Source organism: Poecilia formosa, unplaced genomic scaffold (genome assembly GCF_000485575.1).
Source record: "Poecilia formosa unplaced genomic scaffold, Poecilia_formosa-5.1.2 Scaffold26, whole genome shotgun sequence".
NCBI classification, from domain to species: domain Eukaryota; kingdom Metazoa; phylum Chordata; class Actinopteri; order Cyprinodontiformes; family Poeciliidae; genus Poecilia; species Poecilia formosa.
Genome location: NW_006799965.1, coordinates 2827443 through 2832905, shown reverse-complemented (window position 1 = coordinate 2832905; position 5463 = coordinate 2827443).

Genomic DNA, 5463 nt, shown 5'->3' with positions numbered 1-5463 from the left:
GTGTGTGTGTGTGTGTGTATAAAGTGGCCAGTATAATTTAAGAATCTAACTGTAAAACTACTATCTGAGCTTTCTGTCCTCTGGCTGTCTATTGACCAGTCTGGGTCATTGTCTCCCATTTTCTATGCAAGAATTGCCAATTGTCCTTGAATAGAATATGGAAGAATAATTTTTTCCATATTCTGTGCAGGGTTCATGTTAGCATTCTCACCTCCCCACAGCATATTATTGGTGTGCAATAATATGTGAGACCCATAACAACAAAAACATTTTGAAGCTAGAAAAATAAAACAATGCTGACCTCACCAAATCTGCAATGAGCAACATCAACCATGTTTGGTGGAGAGAGCAGGCCTAAGACCACCAAACAGAAATTTTCACAGTTGTTGCTACATTTTTCTGGAGGGCTTTCAATTTTATTTCTCAATATTTTAGCAGCAACTTTTGGTTTTTTAGTTTTATTTTGCAAATAATATTGTTTATTATTATTTGCAAATAAGTAAGTGTTGCTTATAGTGTCAGTGATTGACAGGTAATGTTCCAAGAAGGAATGAGATGACGACAAAGCTGGCCAAAAGCAAAGCTAAACGTATTAGCTGCTTAAGGCCCCCAGAACTATAAATGCTTGAGTTTTAGCCCATACCATCGATCTAGAATTTTAACATTAATTAAATGATAATGACAATGCTATTAAGTCTGACTTAATAGTTTCAGCATAGATAAATGAAAAGATTTAAATGTAAAATTTAACTGGCACCTTTACAACGTTTACTTTGTAAAGGTGCAAAGAATCATCTTCATAGTTTGATTGTTGTATTGCCATAATTATAGTCTGATGCTATCAGTAATATTTGTATTTGAACTCAGTTTTATAAATACATGTCGGTAAATAATAACCAGCTGTCAGTCATTGCTTTTTGACAAAAGTAATATGATCTCATTCAACCTATTGATCAATAACTGATGAGACTTTAACATCACAATTGGTGATTTCAGGTCACAGTTTCTTATTGCTAAATCTTAAACTCTGACCAAAACTGTGCAAATGAGGTCTCTGTTCTGGGATGTTTCCTGGTTGAATTGTCATTGTGCTTCAGGAGTAAATTTGGTTGACCACGCTGGAAGGCTCATCACTGCTGCACGTTATGTAAAACTGAGCTCAGCTTTCCAAAATCTAAATTTTAACCACAGTTAATTTATGATTTAGCTATGAGGGGAATGACTTTATTTTCAGGGCCAGGTCCGTTTGGATACCTTACAGAATAAAATTCTCATTTAAAAACTGCTTTTCTGTTTACTTGGGTCATTTTTATCCAAAGTAAAATTTGTTTAATAATCTGAAACATATAAATGCTACAAAAACAAAAGAAATATGTAAGATGGGAATCAATTCTTCACAAACCTGTATTCACATCTTACATTCAATTCAACTCAGTTTTTATGTATATGTTGCCAATTCACAACAAATGTCATTTCAAGACACTCAGAAAAAAATTTATTTAAATCCAATCCTAGATTCCAATTCATTCTAGTTATGAAACAATGCATCAAGTTCAGTTGATTTTTCAAATTAGTTTAACAAACTTTTTCTGTCAAAGCAATCCCAGCAGATTGCATTGAGTCAGTGACTTTACAGCAATCCCTCATACTGAGTACTTTCTCTGTTAATGAAAACCAGAAAGTTAATAGCAGAATAAAGAGAACATTGAGTTGTTGACAGCATTATATCAACCGAAGCCACCTGCCAGAAAGGTAACACAGCAAAGCAGAATGCAAGATCTGATGTGGCTTCAATGAAAAAAAAAAATCATAAATACCTACTGGTTAAAACTTTGTAACAGAACAATCACATTATTCAACACATTATTCTTTACTGACAGATAACTCAACAAATGTCATGTTTTCTTAGCTCATGCAAGAATGTCAGAATGCTCCACAAAAATAAACTCGCTCACTTGACAACCCACCTGTGAGAGGTTCAGGCCAATTTGACTAATGGCGACTTGGCTCTGAGGTGTTTACTGCACGACACACACAATTAAGCGAAACTCAGCCAGATCCAATTTTTTTTTTGCCTTACTAATCATCAGTATTATTAATGTGCATGATCATTCACCAGCATGTCAACTAAATGATTAGATAAACAACAACTAACAACTGGGTGGCAGAGGTTTTTGTTGGCTTAAGTGTGATATGAAATAGATAAAATACCATAAAATTTATGGTACCAGACAGTAGATTTATGGTACTGTCTGGTACCATAAATTTATGGTACCATAAATCTATGGTACCATAAATTTATGGTACTAATTTATGGTACCATAAATTGGTACCTAAAACAACAATCCTAAAACTGTTGTTTTAGGATTGTTGAAACCATCCAAACAGTTTGAGTTGGAAAATGTATTTTTGATCATAATTACTTCAAGTTGCTGGAATGCTTCATCACTTGAGAAACCTCTGGATTATTCCTAATAGATGCATGACTTTAGACAGGGTGGAGGAGGCCCCTATTGATGTTTAAAGAATCAAAAGGAAACACAGTGTTTTATCAGCTGCAGTAAAATTTCACAGAGTTTCAGCTTTAGGTGGCATTAAGCAAACCGAAACCTAAACTTTTTACTCAGGCAACGCCATAAAAACATGCTTCATGATTATGTGAGTATCAGTCTGAAAAACACTCCTTGAGTGTTAACGTTTTGTGTTCAGCTGTCCTACCTAACATATAAGTGAGCAATTACCAGGAAGGAAACTGAAAAACTAGGCACCTTTACGGTCAGCTTTGCTGTTTACTTTCAGAAAATTGTTCCCTTCCACCCGAAGCTTTGAAAAAACCGACGGTGTATGTTAGACTGAAAGATGTGCTTTGTAAACTGACCAACATGTGGTTTCTTATTACTTTTAGAGCAGAAGGATAAAGAGGTCCACACCCAATGACACAAACTTTAGTACCCAAGAAATAAGTTCTGGAGAATCTGAGAGCAATAGGTTCATTTCTTCCTGTTCCACTTTTTGCAGAAGTTTTCTTTCTCTTTCTTCTTTTAGCTTTAATTTCTTTCAGAAAGTCAGTCAAAATATACTTGAGCCTGGAAAAGTATTCATTAGCTCATTGTTATTCGACTGAACAGATTGAACATAAAGAGCAAATAAATTAATATGAAAAACGTAACCACGTTTTCTAAGCAAAACGAAACCAGTCCAGTTTTATTTAGAAAGTTCTTCACATTACAAGGACAAAATATCTGTAGAGAATACATGGGCAGATTAAAAGTATGAATGATCTAAACAGGGAAATTCCACTGAATGTATTTGCCCATGTTGGCAGATGAGGAAGAGGTTATACTGTTGTATAACTGTGGATGTTTTTCTTTTTGTTAGTTTGATCCTTATCTGTTTTAGCCAAAAGAAGTATATCACAATGTAGATTTTCAATATCCAACCTATTGTGTGAACTTATAACACTGAGATGTTAAAAGTCCACATGTTGGGGGATTTTCAACTACATTATATTTAGACATCCTGTTTTAATGAGCAAACTTTGATTCATTGCAACCTCCCACTCATCTCTATACTAAAATAGATAACTGTTTTGATTATATTAAAAAAATGTCCTTATTTCCCTTAATTCTTCTGTGTAATACACACACCACATGCACTCATATATACTACATCATTAAGGGGGAATTTTTCTGCCATAATCCAAGAGCACATATTTTCAGTCTGAAAATATGTGAAGAAAATATGATTTCTTCTCTAAACTTGTAATGATTGCACTCAAACTTTTCCTCGCGCTCACACTTAGCCTCTGCTCGGAGCAAATCTTCACTTGCAAAACTCTCCGCTCGCTTGGTGGAATTTTTCTCTGTGCACTTACAAAAATGGAACCACCTTTTGGCAGAGTCGCCTAGCAACCTCTCAGCCAACAGGATGAAAGCGTTGTACTGGGTGTGTTTGTTTCCTTCTAGCGGGAGTGCCTGTGTAGCTGATGACAACCTCTCAGCCAAAAGTCGTTTCCAAAAGTGAGCAGAGAGTCCGAGCGGCGACTAAGTGTAAGAAGAAGGAGAAGTTTTGAGTACAAGCATTAAAGTTTTGAGAAGAAAGATATGAAGTCCTACTTTCCAAATAAAAATGTAAGCAAAAGTATTAAAAGTTTTGAGAACAAAACACATGAAATCCTGTTTTGAGACTGAAAATGTGTGCTCTTGAATTATGGCAGAGAAAATCTCCTATACATCATCAGTTACTTTTCTATTTTGAGAAAACTTTCCGTGGGAAAATCCTGTTACTAAATTAGTTTAGTAACTAATCCACAATATCACACAGTTGGGTAAACAAAAGAAGAATGTGACTATTCATCCATCTATTTTCTTACACGCCTTTTTCCTAGTGACTGCATAAGCTTCACTTTTAGGTTGATGCATCCTGGTACTCCAGGTGAGGGAACTGTCTTCATTTATCATTGGCTGCACCGTTTGATTTGTTGTAGCATCGATGCCATGTGACCTGTGCAGTTTAGGTTAGATTGTTTTTGCATTTATTGGGATCTATGTGGTGATCAAACTGAATGCTCCTGAAAGCAAAGCCTAATTTCTATATGACATGATGTACTCTGAACATAATAAACCCCGTCTATTAAGCTGTTTTTCTGTGAAGCTGGCTTTAGAGGAAGTAGTGAAAAGTTTGACCTTATAACATCACTGTCTTTCATGAGGTATGTGTGAGGCCATCTTTCATTAACCAATCAGACAATCATTTTTATTTATTCTCTAACTCTACGCTCTTTCTTTTTTCTTCTGTTTAACTATTGATTTTTTGAACATACAAATCAAATGTTCAAGGAAACAAGATGGCGTCATCTAACCTCCTCAAAAGAGAGACTACCTAGTACTTGTTAACAAAGCTAAAGAGGGAGGAGTGTGTGTCAGAGACTTGAGATTTTAAAGTAATATTTAAAGAAAAAAAACTGCTGTGATTTAAAAGGACTTATCTAACTATTTGAGAGTAAAAGGTGCCTTAGGTAAAAGATAGAAATAAGACTTCTTTTTGTACTATAATATAAAAGTCTTATTTCTTGTTTGGTAACAAGAAATGATAACAAGAAACAGTTTTTGTATACAAAAGCTGTTACCAAAAGCTAATATCATTATCTTTAAGCTCAGTCAATTTATTCTGGCATCAATAAGAACCATGTACTTCATTAATATGTGTAATATATGAGGCCTAAATAGAAAAAGTGGGTTTACACTGAGATGGAATCACACATAGGTGGACTTAATAGTGATTTCTTCCAGTTCACATTTATAGACTACTTGTTGGTCTGTTGCATAAAACAGATCAAAGTTTGTGGTTGTGAATGTGAAAAAGTGGTAACACTTTATTTGAAGGTTGGTGAATAACACCTGTCATGAACATGAATAAGCGTTCATGAATATTTATGACTGTTGTCATAAAGCGTCATTCGGT